The sequence below is a fragment of the Panulirus ornatus genome, chromosome 23 (assembly GCF_036320965.1).
Source record: "Panulirus ornatus isolate Po-2019 chromosome 23, ASM3632096v1, whole genome shotgun sequence".
NCBI lineage: Eukaryota > Metazoa > Arthropoda > Malacostraca > Decapoda > Palinuridae > Panulirus > Panulirus ornatus.
Genome location: NC_092246.1, coordinates 20,988,455 through 21,007,871, shown reverse-complemented (window position 1 = coordinate 21,007,871; position 19,417 = coordinate 20,988,455). Strand labels below are relative to the sequence as shown.

Below are 19,417 nucleotides of genomic sequence, written 5' to 3'. Positions count from 1 at the left end.
GATGCAACTGGGTGTCATTATACTCCCACAGACAGACCAGGTGACTGCCTACTGTCCATAGTGGTGCAGGAGGCTCCAGGAGCGAGCGTACCGTGCATGTGGTCGGCGTGACCATGTCCACGGTGGTAGATTGCGTGAATGTCGGAGGTCAACCACAAGCGGTCTGGAGACGGCTAGGTTGGTACACGGCTGCCGGTCAAGGCCACACACACACGTGACGTCTCCAACTGTGAGGAGTTACGTTTATATATTATTTTCCTCGGGTATTGTAGGTAGAACAATCACAAGCTATAATTTAGTATAATAAATTGCAGACGTTGCGGCAGCCATGACGCTCGCAACTACGCTGATCAAATCTTAACAAGAAAACTGAAGCGTGCCAAAAAAAATTTTCATTTTCCATTTATTTGAACGTACCGTGCGATCTAATTAGACATCAGTCTAGCTCCTGAGGCTAATTCTAAACACAATTTGTTGCAACTCTCTGAATTAGACATTTGCAACGAAGATACCAATAAACACAGACTACACAGCGGAGGAAGACGTCTAAACCTGGCTGGTCGAGCACGTCCACTGCCATCTGCTGCAGTACGACGCGTCGCTGTGGCCCCTGACCACGACGCTACGACCCTTGACCGTCTTTGGGTCTGATGGCCTCATCTTTGACCAAGCCCTTACGGGTCAGATCAAAGGTTTGACCATAATACCAAATGGGTCTCATTATGACTACTGTGCTCAGGGGGACACCTACCTTCAAACTCAAAAGGTCGTACCATCAAGCTCAAAGGTCGTGCCGTCGAGATGAAGTAACGCTGTGCTCAAGTGGCAAACAATAAGTAACACACCTGTATAGTGGTACCACGTCCTACCCCCTCCATAAACCACCACCATTTTGAAAAAAAAAAAAACACGTCAAATTCATCTCTTCTGTAATTTAATTTACCCCATGTGTATAAGTTCTCCCAGGATGTCCTCATTACCAGCCTATGTCGAGTAAATTGTTTACAACTCATGCACCCATTTCAACTAACCCACACAACCCGATACAGCCAACGGAAAAACGCATCCATAAAGAGAGAGCAAATTGGCCAGCACTCACACAGAACAATGAATATTCAACCAAGTTCTAAAACGGCATTTTAGATAATTTAACCATCCCTGTGATGGTATGATGCATGCAATGACTGAAAAAGAAAAAACATCGGTCTTACAAGGAAATTCTTTAATTGCTGCATCACCACTATTTCGAAATCAATGACACTACCACACATATGTGTATTAGTATGCAATGTGGTGGTGCATCCCAACTAATGTGATGAAATGTGGAAATATACCAATCATCCGTTGGGGGCCATTAATAGGAAAAGAAAAAAGTACACGAAGAATCCATAAGTCAAGTCATACTGTTGTGGGTTCCACAGGTATACAGAATATCATCCAAGTCCGTACGACGGTACGACCATTGATCACGGACGGACGGCCCTTGAGCACGAACGGACGGCCCTAGAGCACGACGGTACGACCACAGCACTGACGTACGGCCCTAGAGCACGACGGTACGACCACTGAGCACAAATATACGACTCTAGAGCACGACGGTGCGACCACTGAACACGAATACACGACCCTAGAGCAAGACGGTACGACCACTGAGCACAAATATACGACTCTAGAGCACGACGGTACGACCACTGAGCACAAATATACGACTCTAGAGCACGACGGTACGACCACAGCACTGACGTACGGCCCTAGAGCACGACGGTACGACCACAGCACTGACGTACGGCCCTAGAGCACGACGGTACGACCACTGAGCACAAATATACGACTCTAGAGCACGACGGTACGACCACTGAGCACAAATATACGACTCTAGAGCACGACGGTACGACCACTGAGCACAAATATACGACTCTAGAGCACGACGGTACGACCACTGAGCACAAATATACGACTCTAGAGCACGACGGTACGACCACAGCACTGACGTACGGCCCTAGAGCACGACGGTACGACCACAGCACTGACGTACGGCCCTAGAGCACGACGGTACGACCACTGAGCACAAATATACGACTCTAGAGCACGACGGTACGACCACTGAGCACAAATATACGACTCTAGAGCACGACGGTACGACCACAGCACTGACGTACGGCCCTAGAGCACGACGGTACGACCACTGAGCACAAATATACGACTCTAGAGCACGACGGTACGACCACTGAGCACAAATATACGACTCTAGAGCACGACGGTACGACCACTGAGCACAAATATACGACTCTAGAGCACGACGGTACGACCACTGAGCACAAATATACGACTCTAGAGCACGACGGTACGACCACTGAGCACAAATATACGACTCTAGAGCACGACGGTACGACCACTGAGCACAAATATACGACTCTAGAGCACGACGGTACGACCACAGCACTGACGTACGGCCCTAGAGCACGACGGTACGACCACAGCACTGACGTACGGCCCTAGAGCACGACGGTACGACCACAGCACTGACGTACGGCCCTAGAGCACGACGGTACGACCACAGCACTGACGTACGGCCCTAGAGCACGACGGTACGACCACTGAGCACAAATATACGACTCTAGAGCACGACGGTACGACCACAGCACTGACGTACGGCCCTAGAGCACGACGGTACGACCACAGCACTGACGTACGGCCCTAGAGCACGACGGTACGACCACAGCACTGACGTACGGCCCTAGAGCACGACGGTACGACCACTGAGCACAAATATACGACTCTAGAGCACGACGGTACGACCACTGAGCACAAATATACGACTCTAGAGCACGACGGTACGACCACAGCACTGACGTACGGCCCTAGAGCACGACGGTACGACCACAGCACTGACGTACGGCCCTAGAGCACGACGGTACGACCACTGAGCACAAATATACGACTCTAGAGCACGACGGTACGACCACAGCACTGACGTACGGCCCTAGAGCACGACGGTACGACCACTGAGCACAAATATACGACTCTAGAGCACGACGGTACGACCACAGCACTGACGTACGGCCCTAGAGCACGACGGTACGACCACAGCACTGACGTACGGCCCTAGAGCACGACGGTACGACCACAGCACTGACGTACGGCCCTAGAGCACGACGGTACGACCACAGCACTGACGTACGGCCCTAGAGCACGACGGTACGACCACAGCACTGACGTACGGCCCTAGAGCACGACGGTACGACCACAGCACTGACGTACGGCCCTAGAGCACGACGGTACGACCACAGCACTGACGTACGGCCCTAGAGCACGACGGTACGACCACAGCACTGACGTACGGCCCTAGAGCACGACGGTACGACCACAGCACTGACGTACGGCCCTAGAGCACGACGGTACGACCACAGCACTGACGTACGGCCCTAGAGCACGACGGTACGACCACTGAGCACAAATATACGACTCTAGAGCACGACGGTACGACCACTGAGCACAAATATACGACTCTAGAGCACGACGGTACGACCACTGAGCACAAATATACGACTCTAGAGCACGACGGTACGACCACAGCACTGACGTACGGCCCTAGAGCACGACGGTACGACCACAGCACTGACGTACGGCCCTAGAGCACGACGGTACGACCACTGAGCACAAATATACGACTCTAGAGCACGACGGTACGACCACAGCACTGACGTACGGCCCTAGAGCACGACGGTACGACCACAGCACTGACGTACGGCCCTAGAGCACGACGGTACGACCACTGAGCACAAATATACGACTCTAGAGCACGACGGCACACGACCCTTGCCCCAGGAGGGCAGGTGACACCAGTCGTCCCGTGTCGTAATTCACGACCTTGAGTCACGACTCCCGCCCTGCTGACCTGCAATCCTCCCCTCCCCTCCCCTCCCTTCCTCTTGACTGACATGCATGCGTGCACCCACACAAACAAACATGATCCTAATGCATCAGCGGGTGCCACTGCATTCATGGGAAAGCACACACACACACACACACACACACACGTGAATATCAATATCTACCACTGCATGTTCGCGTATGCACTTACACACACACACACACACACACACACACACACACACGTGAATATCATTATGTACCACTGCATGTTCGCGTATGCACTTACACACACACACACACACACACACACACACAGACACAGACACACACACAGACACACACACACACACACACACACACACACACACACATTGTGTACACCGTTCATACAATGGGTTATCAAGGAATCCATCAAAGCGGGAAATAATTCAGCACAGCCATTTATTCCTGACACCAAATTCTCCAACCTGACAGGTCGGATAATAAGACGACCACGGCGACCAAGACCTGACGGGTCACGCTCTCTTACGTCACCGGGTCGTCCTCCAGGTCACGCTGCCACGGCCCTTCTGGGGGTCACCTTCGCATGACCTTGGTGTTGCACTGGTCACTTTCAAATGGTCGTGTTTTTTTGGGGGGTCACCTTCCGATAGACTTCTGTGATCGTTCTCGTGGACATTTGAGGTCGTCCTTGGGATAAGTCAGACTGTACTGCTCAGACGACCTCCATAAAAGGTCGTCCTTGTGACTTGGCACGACTCACGCAGGTCGTCTTCCAAGCGTCACCAGCACATTGATCGTCGGTCTAGGGTGAAGCACTTCAGCCCGGCTACGCCCTAGGGTGAAGGAGCAATTGCGCCTCTATTTGCGTAACGCCATGAGCGTAGTCCGTAGCGGAATGTGCGTAAGTCACGCGACATGCACGTCAAAAGGCTTTTGCAGACTGCGCCCACCTTGCTGTACGTAAGCACGTCCAACGAAGCCGTGGCGCGGGCCTGGTAGGCCCCTGTGGAAGCTGCACGGGTATCGCCTGCGTCCAAGAGTTTCACGCAGACGTGTCACGGACAATAACAAAAGCTGTCAATGTATGAAACTGGCTTGAGGCATCTTCTCGCAGCGCTAATCTTAATCACGTCTCATTTAAATACAGTTCTACATTTTGTCTCCTTAATTCGGGAAGCAGGGCGACCCATACGTGAATACTCGCACTTAAAAGAGATTCATAGACAGACATCCGTTTATCTTCTACTAACACGAACCTGAATCACTTCCTACGACGTAATTATAAAGTTCTGCTGATTACTTCGGGTCACTCGCTTTTATGAGAGAGAGAGAAAAAACACCGTGGTGTTTCAAGGACGGCGTATATGGAGGCGGTGCGTAACAGCCAGGGGAATGATAAAATGAAGTACGGTTCCAGCAAGGACCAACACGGCAAAAGTAACCTTCGTCCACTTAATCGGCAGAAGATCTTGTTGAAAAGTAGCAATTAAAGATACGACTTTGACCAGATTGCATGTCCAGTGTGCTCCAGTGGAATGATGAGGCACGCCATGGGTGGAGGATCCCCCGGACGGATCCACTGGGCCTCTGGGGGCACTACGTAGGGGACGAAGGTCCCAGGGACGGTGGGCCGCCCCTCCGTCCCTCCCTCATCCCACACCGATCCTCCAGACTGTGAACCGCCTCGTGTGGTCGCCTCGCCTGCACCCTCTCACTACCAAACTTTTTTTTTCCTTTAAGTCTTTCCATTTATAGGAAATCTTCCATTACCTTTACACCAATACCTTACAACTGGCTTCTGCCTTCACTCCACCTCGCCTTCTACTACCAGCGTTTGTCCAGCGGTCTAGATACCTACCTCACAAGCATCAGGAGACAATCGACATAAAACTCTAGTTCTGGCCTCAGCTGACCCCTCCTCCTCCTCCTCCTCCAGGACGTTATAGGGCAAAGACTAGAGGGGGCGTTGATGATGAACGGTGTAATTAGCAGCAGTAATGTCTGGAGTGTAGTGTAGTGTGTGTGTGTGTGTGTGTGTGTGTGTGTGTGTGTGTGTGTGTCATGACACCGGAGCATGACGCCCTAACCCTCGCCTCGTCCCTCAAGGCGAGGACCTACATATTCTTACCCCATATCGACCAGTGGAGTCCCTCCACTCGAACAGTGCAGAGAGCAACAGAACCTTTACCCTGTGCCAAGACTGAAGTCACGGCGGCCCCCTAGTGGTTCATGTTGGAACTACAGGAGCCTACGGTACAAAATGTCATGGAACTCTCTAACTTAAGACTGTCTTATGAGTATGGCGTCTTTACTTCGACTTTCCAAAAAGAAGCGAGGAAAAATAAGGAAGTCTCGACTTTTACTGCTAAAAGAATTGGAACCTTTGCTTTAACCGTGTTAGGCTGTGCTAAAAGTAATGGCAAACCTTTACTTTAACTGTGCTCAGCTGTGTTAATAGTAACAGGACCTTTATTTCAACAGAGTTAAAAACAGTGGAACCTTATTTCAAGAGTGTTAAACGTAACTGAACCTTTACTTTAACAGTGTTATAAGTAACGGAACCTTCACTTTAACTGTGTTAAAAGTAATGGAACTTAAGCAATAAAGGTGCAAATAGCAGTGAAACCAGTAATTATGACCAGTGTACTGTGTACAAACAGCTGGATCGGGTGTAAACATGGTGGGCGGAGTGTACATTTGTTTCTCGCGTATTGATAATGTGTTCGTAAACATGGCTGCAGTTTGTGTACACACACACACACACACACACACACACACACACACACACACACACACATGACTGGTGTGTGTGTACACATATAGGTGAAGTTTGCGTACATACAGCGGTCAAGGTGGACACTGGGACAACACCAGCATGACAGAGTTAGTAGGAAACACCTGCATGACAAAGACAGTCACTGGAGAACACCTGCATGACAGTCACTGGAGAACATGCGTATGACAAAGACAGTCACTGGAGAACATGTGCATGACAAATACAGTCACTGGAGAACATGTGTATGACAAAGACAGTCACTGGAGAACACGTGCATGACAAAGACAGTCCCTGGAGAACATGTGCATGACAAAGACAGTCCCTGGAGAACACGTGCATGACAAAGACAGTCACTGGAGAACATGTGCATGACAAAGACAGTCACTGGAGAACATGTGCATGACAAAGACAGTCCCTGGAGAACACGTGCATGACAAAGACAGTCCCTGGAGAACATGTGCATGACAAAGACAGTCACTGGAGAACACCTGCATGACAAAGACAGTCACTGGAGAACACGTGCATGACAAAGACAGTCCCTGGAGAACATGTGCATGACAAAGACAGTCACTGGAGAACACGTGCATGACAAAGACAGTCCCTGGAGAACATGTGCATGACAAAGACAGTCACTGGAGAACATGTGCATGACAAATACAGTCACTGGAGAACATGTGCATGACAAAGACAGTCACTGGAGCACTGGAGAACATGTGCATGACAAAGACAGTCACTGGAGAACATGTGCATGACAAAGACAGTCACTGGGCGACGTCACCTGCATGACAAAGACAGTCACTGGGCGACGTCACCTGCATGACACACAACCTAACATACAGTTTCCAGATGTTTAGCGTTCAGGTGTATCAGCAGTCAACCGAAGAAACGAATTAAGTTAAAAACAACGATGGTACGACCCTTAAGCATGACGTTACGACCCTTAAGCATGACGTTACGACCCTTAAGCACGACGGTACGACCCTTTCAGCAAGACCCTTAAGCATGACGGTACGACCCTTAAGCATGACGGTACGACCCTTAAGCATGACGTTACGACCCTTAAGCACGACGGTACGACCCTTTCAGCAAGACCCTTAAGCATGACGGTACGACCCTTAAGCATGACGGTACGACCCTTAAGCATGACGTTACGACCCTTAAGCACGACGGTACGACCCTTTCAGCAAGACCCTTAAGCATGACGGTACGACCCTTAAGCACGACGGTACGACCCTTAAGTATGACGGTACGACCCTTTCAGGAAGACCCTTAAGCATGACGGTACGACCCTTAAGCATGACGGTACGACCCTTAAGCATGACGGTACGACCCTTTCAGCACGACGGTGCGACCCTTCAGCACGCAGATACGACCCTTGAGCACAACGTTGCGACACCTGGTCAAAGGCCAGGCCTTCACAACCTAAGGTTCGTATCGTCGTGTTCGTGGAACATTCGATCGTCCTCAAGGGTTTAAAAAAAAAAAAATGGTCGGGTGAAACTGTGGCTTTAATGAATCGGACAATACAATTGTTGTTGCATGACGGCACGGTAAACGTGATCATTATTGCAGTCCACAACCGGCCAAGGTCACTCAGGTCCTAGGGAGAGATTGGATCTGTCGAGGATGAACCTCGCAATGAGTCCGTCAATAAAGAAGACATCGATTATTATAAATAAATCAAAGGATTTAGTATGTGAATAAACAGTTCTCCATTTATAGAGCCGTCCCAACGTGACATGAAGGATGACGGTCGTTCATTTTAAGGAATTCACGAGTGTTTGTCCTGTGCCTCACGGCTGAAATGTCAGGGGCAAAGGCGCCTGTGAGCCACCAGGCACCCATGCCTGGGTTCTGGAAGAAGAAAAATAAGTTGTCAATTAAGAAAATATGAATTAACTGGAGCTCCTTCGGTGAAGAGAGCTTCGCTGTGTGAGGGAGGGAGGAATTATCCTAACGCTATATCCTCGTCTGGCTGGTCTCCACACACAAGATAAGGGAAGCAGAAGCCAGCAGCGTGGTCGAGACTCAGAAGCTGGGGGACGCACGTACACAGCTTGTGTATAAACTTCAAAAGTCTGTAGAATAGATGAGATTCAGCTCAGGGGAGACGAGATATCACTAAAATATTAAAAAAGAAGAAAAAAAATCTAAGTTGTCGAGGAGCGTAGTGGTACTGTGGAGGTCGGGTATTGGTCTAGTCTGTTGCTGCAACCGAAGATCCTGTTGAATATTTTACTGTACGTGAAGACACAGTCGATAGTCGGGTCTACATCACGACCAACCGGGTTTAGTGTGGTTGAGCCTGGTCGGGTATGATAGGGCCTATTAGGGCGCCTGGTCGGGTACGATAGGGCCGGTTAGGGAGCCTGGTGGGGTACGGTGATGATGCCTGGTAGAGCCTGGTGGGCTATGATGCGACCTGGTGTATGTGAAGTAATCTGGTGGGGTATGATGTGACCTTGGTAACAGCTAGGTCGAACATGGTAGAACTTGTACGACTGGAGGGGGTTGGCGAATACATATGGAGCTTGGCAGGCATTGTGGAACCTGGCTACTCAACCACAGTCGGTAACACGTAAGATGAATCCTTAAGATAGCCATAAATGGCGTAATCAAAAACATCAAACATCAAAGTTGACTTGGTTTTCACTTCAGCCCTCTGGTGTCATGTTACCTATTACGCCCTTGAACTGCTATCTGCACCAGTCTGTCTTGCCACCATCATCTTATCCCTTGATCATGACCTCTGCCCCAAGTCTCTCTCCCCTTCGCGTTACCTCTCACTTCCAGTGGCTGCCGAGCAAGACAGACACCTCCCTCAAACCACACCTCCGTCCAACACCCTTCGTCACCACAAAACATCCCATCTCACAGTGACTAGCCTGTGGCTGTGGTCGGCAACATAACACCGCCTGTGGAACCTGCCTCCACTACAACGCTTGAACTTTTCCACCGTCACGATTCTCGAACCTGCCAACAATGAATGAGACTTTGCGAACCCGCCAACGTCAAGAATCCCGACCCTGCCCATCGCAACTCTCAAACTCGCCTTACGTCAAGAAGTTGAACCTGTCAGCACGGCAACACTCGACCTGCCACCGTCGCTCCTGCACACTATTCCTGAGAGCCAATGAATGGTCCTCAGTGGTGATAGGCAAGGCAACGTCCTCGACTCTATTCACCAGTGGGTCAAGGACGCTATGAGGTAACGCAGCCCCTTCCTCATTCATAACCAGGTCGAGGCTGTGAGATATGTCTCGCCTCTCCCACTCAAAACACTAATGATCCAGTGAGGTAATCATTTCAGCCTCTGTCCACACGCTAATGGCTCATGTGACGTGACCACTTCAACCTCCTATTCATCCTGTATTACACAAGTTCTTGAGTGACGTGAAAACTACATACGTGGGATGGGATCTGGTGTGTGTGTGTGGCGATGTCGGAGTTTTATCATTAGTGGGATTCAATTCGACTGAGGGGGTCGAGGAACATCAGTATCCACCGGGATGAAGGATCTGTGTGAATTATTCACCTGCGCTGAGGGAGAGCTGGGTATCGGCTAAGGCTCAGGGGAAGGTCTTGACCTTGCCTCTCTCATGTGGCTCATGAAGTGTTGATGGCGGTGATCAATATGGTGTTCACCGCCCGTCACGGGGTCGTTCAACGGCGATGGCGTCACGACAGCAACACACAATATGCTTGACACACACACACACACACACACACACACACTGCAGACAATGGTCCCAGTGTCCCCCCTTAACACAAACTTCTATCCTGTCAAATCAAGATGTCCTTTTTGTGCTGTCTCTCTGCCTGTATTCTAACCTTTACTGACCTCAGGATGACTTTAATCACGACAGAACTGCGACATGCAAGTGACAGCAGTTGGAAACCGTCGACACATCACCATGGCAAAGGTGCGGCCCTTGATGGATGGTGCAATCTGCGTTACCACATTTGTACACAAGTACAAACTCCGAAAACTCCTGCCCCCGTTGTCGCTGTCTAGATTCGCCGCCCGGTTCTCTCATCATGGAGGGACTGGTGGAAAGGCAACACAGACGGTGCTCTCGTGTGTACTGGTGTGGTGGGCCAGGGACATTAACGAACTTCCACTTCAGGGTATGTGTGCAGCCTGGACTGCTGTACACCGGGATCACGTGGCGACCTTGACTGCTGTACACAGGGTTCACGTGGCGACCTTGACTGCTGTACACGTGGCGACCTTGACTGCCGTACACGTGGCGACCTTGACTGCTTTACACCGGGAACATCTGGCGATCTTGACTGCTGTACACCTGCAAAAAGTTGGTCAGTCCAACTGGCTCCCTCCTCGTTAATGACCTGCAACACTCACCATCTTCACGACTGGTTTGCTTTCTTTATCAGCTTCTATGTTATGTCCCCCTACCTCTGTTCTCCCCTCCTCCTGTATGTCTACACTCGCACATACCCTGCTGCATCCCCTGTTCTCTCACCTGGCCCCGAGTCCCCTCCAAGTTTGAGTTCAGTCCACCAAGCTACTAAGCCTGTCCCACCCCCTACTGTTTCACCATGCCCCAGTCCCCTGCAGGGTGGGGGGGGGGGGTCGCTCCAACGTGCTTCTCAGTGTCATTCTCAAGTCTCGTATATCGGAAGAAACACCATCACCAAATCCTTCAGCTGTCGTCTGTAACACCTTCGCAGACTCAAGACCCTGCGCCTGGGATCAAACATATCACAAACAACGTTCATTCTTCCCTCACTCACCTCTCTCTCTCTCTCTCTCTCTCTCTCTCTCTCTCTCTCTCTCTCTCTCCCCCGCCTGGTCTTGCTCTATCAACCAGACAACAGGTGACACCAGGCACGATGGAGAGAGAGAGGAGGCACGCAAGACCATCCTCAGTCAGAGTCGTTGCTCCTACACCTCACACCGGAAGGCGTTCGACACAGTGGTTCTCCCGACTCTCGGCAACCACGACCCCGACCTCTGCCAACACGGTGGAAGGAAGTTACCGCACCGTCCCCGCTTTGAGTCACCTCCCGCTATCCGAGATCCCTCACCTCAGAGCTGCAGTTCGGCACTACATCGGCCTCGAACAGACGGCTTCAAGGACAGCCTCATCCCAACCACTGTAAACATCATCAATAATCAACAGCGTTTGTGCAACGTCTGTCTAAATTTGTAACACGCTCCTCCCGCTGGTCTGTCTCTGATTTCATTGTCTTTCCTTTCATTTTCAGCCTCTGCATCTGTGTGTGTGTGTGTGTGTGTGTGTGTGTGTGTGTGTGTGTGTGTGTGTGTGTGTGTGCGCGCGCGCGCAAAAAGTACACAAGTAGCAAGTGTACCTAAGATTTGTTATCCACGGACAACAGCTAAACTGGCACGCGTGGACAAGTACATCAGCCACGTACACGTACATCTAGCCAGGGTGTGTAAACAAAGTTGTTTGAACGCAGTGGCACAGTCAGTCAATACAGGTGCTCGAATGAGAGCCAGGTGGTCAGGTGGCTGGTGGCACGTACCGCCCAGGTACATCACGGTGGCTGGTGGTACGTGAGGACCAAGTACACCTCAGTGGCTGGTGGTACGTGAGGACCAAGTACACCTCAGTGGCTGGTGGTACGTGAGGACCAAGTACACTACCATGGCTGGTGGTACGTGAGGACCAAGTACACCTCAGTGGCTGGTGGTACGTGAGGACCAAGTACACATCAGTGGCTGGTGGTACGTGAGGACCTAGTACACCTCAGTGGCTGGTGGTACGTGAGGACCTAGTACACCTCAGTGGCTGGTGGTACGTGAGGGCCAAGTACACTACCATGGCTGGTGGTACGTGAGGACCAAGTACACCTCAGTGGCTGGTGTACTTTCCGATACTCCTTCCGTTGTGAGTTCCTATCTTCAACCCTGTCTGAGTGACAGTCACCCTTCGCTTACGTGTGCACTCATACATGGGGTATCTTTCTCAACTGTAGAGTTACATAACAGAGTAATGACCTTCCACCAGCTGTTCTCAAGACGGGAGACTTGCCAGTACATATCATTCACGACGGAACAAATACTTCAATGACATCAATCATCAGTTTTATGATTCTGGTTCAAGAAGGGACAAGCCACATTCTAATTCCAGTAACTACAACGTTCAACCTGTTCCACTTCGTATATAAGTCTCTCCTCGAGGGAAACATCCCGCTACTGTATTAGTTTACCTTTTCCCTCCCACACTTTGCTGTAAACTTTATTCTGCAGTGTATTCTCAACATAGCAAATGCTGCTCTCTCTCTCTCTCTCTCTCTCTCTCTCTCTCTCTCTCTCTCTCTCTCTAGCTATTTTCCAGCCAGTTGAAGTGCCGGATGGAGCTGGGGGTGGGTCGGTACCTTCTGCTTAACCATCCTGTCTCAAAACACACTTGGAACTACGACTACAGTTGTTGTCCTCCATCAGCTAACCCCGTCATTGGATCATCAGGTCTCGTGTTATCTGTCCATTCATGTCATGCACGCCCTACTTCTCCATCAAATACCTTATATCATCTTATCATCCTTTCTTTTAGCCATTCTATTATTTCTTCCACCTTCTAGTGCATCACTCGCCATTTCCTATCTCCGTCCATAACTCATACATGTCTGTCTCACAAGCCATAGCGATTTGCCTTCTTCCTCTTACCTCTCACCTCCTGGTGAGCAGCGTTGTCCACCTTCTCCACCTCCTGCAACTGTGGTGTGTCCTGCTCCGTCCCCCCCAACATCTCTCTCTCCCATCACCATACACCTGGCGTGTCCTGCCCGTGTACATCCCTCGCTGTCATAGTCGGAGGCACCGCAGGGTTAATGTGTGGTGGTGGCGGAGGGGCAGCGCGACGCTCGCTAAGTGGGACCACTGAACCAATTATCTCCACCCTACCTGGCCTGGCCTGGTCACCAGCTATATATGTGGTCGGTCATTACTGGCCACCAAACACTTCCTGCTAAACGCCACTGCTTACAGGACACCGCTTAGGCTCTCTCTCTCTCTCTCTCTCTCTCTCTCTCTCTCTCTCTCTCTCTCTCTCTTCTCTCACAAACCAACACACACACACACATATATTTCTAGCGCTCCTGGGGTGAGCGTTAACGGCAGCCATAACTTTTGGCCAAATCCCGTCGTAAGCAATCGTAAGTACCCTCACGTCACCACTTTATGATGTGGGGAGGACCCTATTCTATTTTCTCTCTGCTGCAACAATGATCAAAAACTCCTTGGCACTTAGGCAATGTCCTGTCATAATTTTCATAAACTACGCAAGACAGAAAATGTGAAATCTTATAAACATTAACTGGAGCCAATAAAAAAAGACAAAAAAAAAAAATATATATGACCTCGAGTGTCATCATTTTACTACACATGACCTGACACCAAGTGGCCTCCACAGAATCAAGGTCACAATGGGTCACAAACCACTTAAGGGGAGGCGGAGAAAATGGCACTGCAGCGCTCGAGGGATCGATATGCTGTAAATCCCGAGTGATCCACAACGTGACAAGGCTGGTGGCTCCTGGCGAACACGGTAAACAAACCTGATACCAGCTGATGGTGGCACTGTTGTCACAGTACACACTGCGCTGTCAGATGGTGGCACTGCTTTCACGGTACGCACCACACCAGCAGACGGTGGCACTGCTGTCACAGTACACACCACACCAGCAGACGGTGGCACTGCTGTCACAGTACACACTACACCAGCAGACGATGGCACTGCTGTCACAGTAAGCACTACGCTAGCAGATGGTGGCACTGCTGTCACTGTTGTCAAAGTAAGCGCCACATCCGGCCACCACACCGCGCTGCTCTAAGACCAAACGTGCACAGCATATCGTAAAGGACACACTGGAGCCTTCACCATGAATAACGCAGTGTTAACAGCATCATGACGCCAGCCATCAATCCCACTGGTTCACAGTCAATCTCTACCACGCCGACGCAATTGGTGGCCCTCAACCATAGCAGGTGCTCAATCGCCAGGGAAGTCAGCCAAGTCCGCAAGCAAGCGCTGCCGATCGATTCCTGGTAATTGGCACGCGACCGATCAGTAAATTAATTTCACGGGATTAACCCAATACATTACGCGATTGGTCTTGGCACTAAAACATCACTTATCCGGATGCCGGCCAGCCAGGTACCGAGGGACTGGCTAAGAGCTCGCAGTACCGTACAACAATGAACCCTACCGTCCACAGCGCCACCAGTTCGGTCTCTTCCCCACAAAGGGCCTGCTTAACCAGCTTGCATGCTGCGTGTCTGTGTCATTAGCGTAATGCATATCCTTGCCCGGGGGCTATCATGCCGGAAACCCCACTGCGCTCGAGCATTAACTTGAAACCTCTTGAACGCGATGGTGCACGGCCCTTAAGCACGACGGTACGACCCTCGAACACGATTCGTGGGTATCATGATAGCCTCGTCTTGACATGATACGGGTCAGGTCAAGGACCGGGCCATCATACTTGGGGATCGAACCGTCATGGTCGAAAGTCGTGCGGTCGTGGTCGCAGGTCGTATCGTCGTGGTCGCAGGTCGTATAGTCTTGGCCAAGGGTCATAGGGCCATAGTCGAAGGTCGTACCGTCGTGATCAAGTGTCGTAAGGTCGTGGTCAAGCGCAGTATTGATGGGCTCAAGGGGTTGATTAAGACTGGGGAGGAAGCATCCTTATCCCTCATTAGTCCCTCCACATAATTACCAATTACCCGGTGGTCCATGATGGGGGTAATGGCGTCTTGAGGTCGTCTATTTATAGACTTTAAATGCACCACATTTTCTGCACAGTTTAAGTGTTTAAGGCGTCCCACTGGAACTGCAGGCCACAGATTAGGCCAAAGGCCAGGAAACTCAAAAAGCTTATGTTTAATGTCAGTCTCGAATATCAGCCTCTAACTAGTGCCCTGCTCGTTAAGTAGTTAAGCTAAGACAAAAATTGCTGTCATTAGAGGCAAGGGAGATATAAATCTGAAATGACAAAGTAAAGATCAATGTTGCAAAGAGTGTGGCTGGTGGCTGGTCAACGCCTACGATCACGTAATCGCCTATCTGTTGGTACCTCTTTGTACGGTATGGGGAGGGACTTCTACAGCCGTGGGTCCGCTCCCCATCTCTTGAACTTTCTCTACTATCGCACAGCTTCTGAAACTTCTGTCCACTGTACATTGTCGTCAATTAGCTTGTTCCATTCATCTACCAGTCTAATAATCAAAATGTACCAAAACACATCTTTTCAAAGTGGTCTCTTGCTTAATATTTTGTAGTGGCCTCTGATTACTCTATCTCTGCATCTTTCCACGAAATGTTCACTGTCGACATCGTCAAACTTCGTTCAAATCTTGAAGACTGATCAAGAGTGTAATGCTCTCTCCCAGTGTACAGACAAACAAGTAATAACAAGTGGGTAGCACCGCACCGCCAACCACAATGTCTCCATCAGTAAGCTTATCCTGTCTCGCGCTTGAATCAAACTGCTGAAATGTCTTAAGCTCCACAGAGGATCCTCTCAATACAAAAATGAAATCAGACACGAACAGAAAAGATAAAAGTAATACCTAACATCTTCAGTGGCCTTCATGACAACACCCCACAGGCCGTAAAAGAGCAAAAGATGGTTCAGTGTGGTTTTAAAACGAGACTCGAGCTTTATCAATATTTTCGCCGTGACCTTGTGGTTTCGGCAGTCGTGGGGAGGAGAGGGGGAAGGCTGGCTGGCGCACAGGGTCACAAATCCACACCTGCGTCCCCGACACACATGCACACTTACACATCACAAAACGTCAGGTAATAGTACGAGCACACCTGTAGAAATGAAGGCCACATAGGTGAGGTGCTGGTGAATCAAAAGAAGGTGCGTACGTACGCACCTAAGACTGCAGTGCATGAATCGGTCGGGGTAGTTTTGCCATGAAAATAATTACAGGGTTCTAAACACTAAATCAAAAGTAATCATACTTTATTGTCCTCCTTTGTGTAATCCAGTTATTAAACGACACGGGTCCTGCACCAGTCGCATGGCTTACTCTGTAACATGCAACCGTCGATGTTCATATATTTGCCAAATGTGTGCTGGGCGGAGGCCTTTCTTTCATGCCCTGTACCTAGGCTCTGTGTGACCACGGGAGATAAATGATCAGAAAAGTAACCTTTTGTTGAGGATACACACAAAAAAGATAGTAAAAACTAGTCTAATCGCATACATGTTGAAGGAGAGGGGGCGAAAAAATAAAGAATATGAGTAGGAAAATAAATATATCCAGCCTTGCAGCCGTAGATCGGTGTGTTGACATCGGCGGCAGGCCGAGTCACGCATGCGTCGTCGTGATGGACGGTTGGGTCTGGTGTCACTTACTCCTCCCCATCCTCAGTCGCTCATTGAGCCTCGCCCAGATCAGTGTTTGGTCTTACCTGTTCGCTCTCATCACTTACCATCCAGATTTTCAGAGTTATATTACGTGAAGCCAAAAACTTAAACAATTCTTTCTACTACTGAGGGAGTGACAATGATCCAGCTGCTCCGTTCTACGCGTAATCAAACGAGTGTTAAAGAAATATCAATGATAAACGATTTATAACGAAAGTTTATGAATTCTGCGACTAAGTTCTACAAGTGAGAGAACTGGTTTAGCTGCCGCATTAAAGCTAACAAGTCCACAACCTAAGAATACCCCGACTGTCTGGACACCAGATGAAAGAACAATAAGGGAAAAATGAAACGAAGACATCAAACCTGACTGGCCCGGTCGATTGTAGTGTACTCGCGTCGCTTCTAGGTAAGCAACTTCCACTCTGTTTACCGTAAACTTTACCACAAACACGCTCTACAGTCATGGTTTACTTCTGAAATTTGCCAATGCTGATAACACGACCTCTGAGCACGACGGTACGACTCCTGGTGCTCGACGGTACGAAATGATGGCCAGGTCTTTGACCTGACTAAAACCCATGAGGGGTTAGGTCAAAGAACAGGCCTTTATACCGGTGCGCTTCAAGGGTCATATGGATATAGCCAAGGGTCTTATAGTCGTGCACAACTGCCCACTGTAAGTATCTGTAACTTTTGCCCAGCCTTATACTGCACCACGACATTCTGCGGTGGTCATCCCTTGCGACCACTAACATCATCACATTACAAACTTCCAAACACCTCCCGCCATTATATATATATATATATATATTTTTTTTTTTTTCTTTCATACTATTCGCCATTTCCCGCGATAGCGAGGTAACGTTAAGAACAGAGGACTGGGCCTTTGAGGGAATATCCTCACCTGGCCTCCTTCTCTGTTCCTTCTTTTGGAAAATAAAAAAAAAAAATAAGAGAGGGGAGGATTTCCAGCCCCCCCGCTCCCTTCCCTTTTAGTCGCCTTCTACGACACGCAGGGAATACGTGGGAAGTATTCTTTTTCCCCTACCCCCAGGGATAATATATATATATATATATATATATATATATATATATATATATATATATATATATATAATCCCTGGGGATAGGGGATTAAGAATACTTCCCACGTATTCCCTGCGTGTCGTAGAAGGCGACTAAAAGGGGAGGGAGCGGGGGGGGCTGGAAATCCTCCCCTCTCGGTTTTTTTTTTTTTTTTTTCCAATTTTCCAAAAGAAGGAACAGCGAATTGGGCCAGGTGAGGGTATTCCCTCAAAGGCCCAGTCCTCTGTTCTTAACGCTACCTCGCTAATGCGGGAAATGGCGAATAGTTTGAAAAAAAAAAAAAAAAAAAATATATATATATATATATATATATATATATATATATATATATGTGTGTGTGTGTGTGTGTGTGTGTGTGTGTGTCTTACTGGACTCCACCTTCTCGAAGTTACACCACGAGTGAAAAGTCACCTATTAGCGAGGTTGTATCAATGGCTATAAAGTCTCGTGAAAATCTCAATAACAATAATACAAGAAGAGACTCGCGGTACATCCACATAATTCATACAATACCAAGACTAACATTTTCCTGGGAGTGTTACATGGTACAGGGTACAGCTCATGGTACAGTAGAGAGCATCCGTCAAAGCCTCAGTATCAGTAAAGGGATCACAGAGTTATCTGTACCAGAGACCTGAATCATAACTGATGCTATGGCAACCAGCAACTGAATGTTCAAGGGTGTGTGTATCACATGCACGGCAGAGCCGTCACTAGGAATACTCGAGGTTGAAAATGTAGTGTGGCTTTTGCAACCCCAAACGGTCTGGTACATCTTCCATAATTTCTACACTAGTCTTCCTTGGGGGACTACGGTCATCATCAGTGTTTAACACTACAGTTGCCAGGTCCTGGTGATGACGGTGAGGGTCTAGCACACGTTGAACCAGGTGTCGTGGTGATGTGTCGGGGGCGAAGAGTTCGGCAAAGTTATCAACAAGATGTACTTTTCGAGCTTATGAAGGTATATCCAAAGAAAGTGTATATCTTAGGCTTCAACAAGGAGGTGCGAAAGGAGGTGCTTTCACTCCTGAGAACGTTGTTAGACTTGAAATGAGATTACAGTATGAGATACGAGATGGAACATGTACCCGAGTCATATGATAATAGTATACATCTGACAGTGGGTTGAAAAGGACCAAATGCTATGTTTCCTCCTTGCTGGCAGTAAATACGGGCAACAGAAGCCACTCTGGCCAGGAAGATGTCTATTTAAATATATAACGAAAGCAAGGTCTAGTCAGGTGTGTTGGTAAGTGTCTTATCTATATTTCATATGCGAGTCCTTGAGGGATATGAAGACTG

The 19,417-nt window shown here is 49.1% G+C and overlaps 1 protein-coding gene and 1 long non-coding RNA gene across 5 annotated transcripts in view; one reads left to right on the top strand and one right to left on the bottom strand.

Moving 5' to 3' along the window:
• The window catches only part of LOC139756879 (uncharacterized), a 108,770-nt gene that overhangs the window by 29,618 nt on the left and 59,735 nt on the right, over window positions 1–19,417 (bottom strand). The window lies entirely within an intron of this gene.
• The window catches only part of LOC139756878 (serine/threonine-protein kinase MAK), a 66,075-nt gene that overhangs the window by 9,652 nt on the left and 37,006 nt on the right, over window positions 1–19,417 (top strand). Inside the window, exon 1 of one of the 3 annotated variants that reach the window (XM_071676739.1) lies at window positions 17,047–17,432. The exons of the other annotated variants lie outside the window; for them this stretch is intronic. The gene's annotated coding sequence lies outside the window, so the exon portion shown is untranslated. Of the gene's footprint in view, window positions 1–17,046; window positions 17,433–19,417 lie in introns of those variants that run through there. 3 annotated transcript variants of the gene reach the window in all.